Here is a 632-nt window from a genome sequence, read left to right as displayed (position 1 = left end):
TTTGTGAAGACAGCATTGTCACTCTGCCATCTGGCTTGCACATTCTCTTTTGTCTATTCACTTCAGTGGTGTGGGCTTCTGTATACAAATCTATTTTTGAAACAAAGCCCAACCTGTACCCTTTTCAATTCGTTTTCTTTGAAAAAAGTCACTGGGCACATTGGGTGAGATTCAGATTGGTCTCAGAGGCATCAGGGGGACTTTGAGGGATGGTACATTATGTGTGTGTATAAAAAGTGAGTTATGAGAATACAAGACTAGTAAGAGATGAAGAGATTGAATTATATGTGTGTGTGTGTGCATGCACGTGTGTGTGTATATATGTTTGTGTGTGTGTGTCTGTGTGTGTGTATATTCATAGATTGTTAAGGGCTGGAAGGGACCTTGTAAGATCATACATGAATTCATATTTTATTTTTTATATGGTTGATATTATATTATATATATTATATTTATATATAATCAAGATCCCCATGCAACATATATATTTGATATATAGTATATATAATTAATATATAGCTGATATTTACATATATATGTGTATCTATACATAGACACATATATTCCATATAATAATTCAGATATATGTAGTTATATAGTATATATAAATTCAGTATTTTCATATCCTATTA

This window comes from Gavialis gangeticus, unplaced genomic scaffold (assembly GCF_001723915.1).
Source record: "Gavialis gangeticus isolate Ggan-Ray unplaced genomic scaffold, GavGan_comp1, whole genome shotgun sequence".
NCBI lineage: Eukaryota > Metazoa > Chordata > Crocodylia > Gavialidae > Gavialis > Gavialis gangeticus.
Note: the sequence above shows the minus strand (reverse complement) of the source record.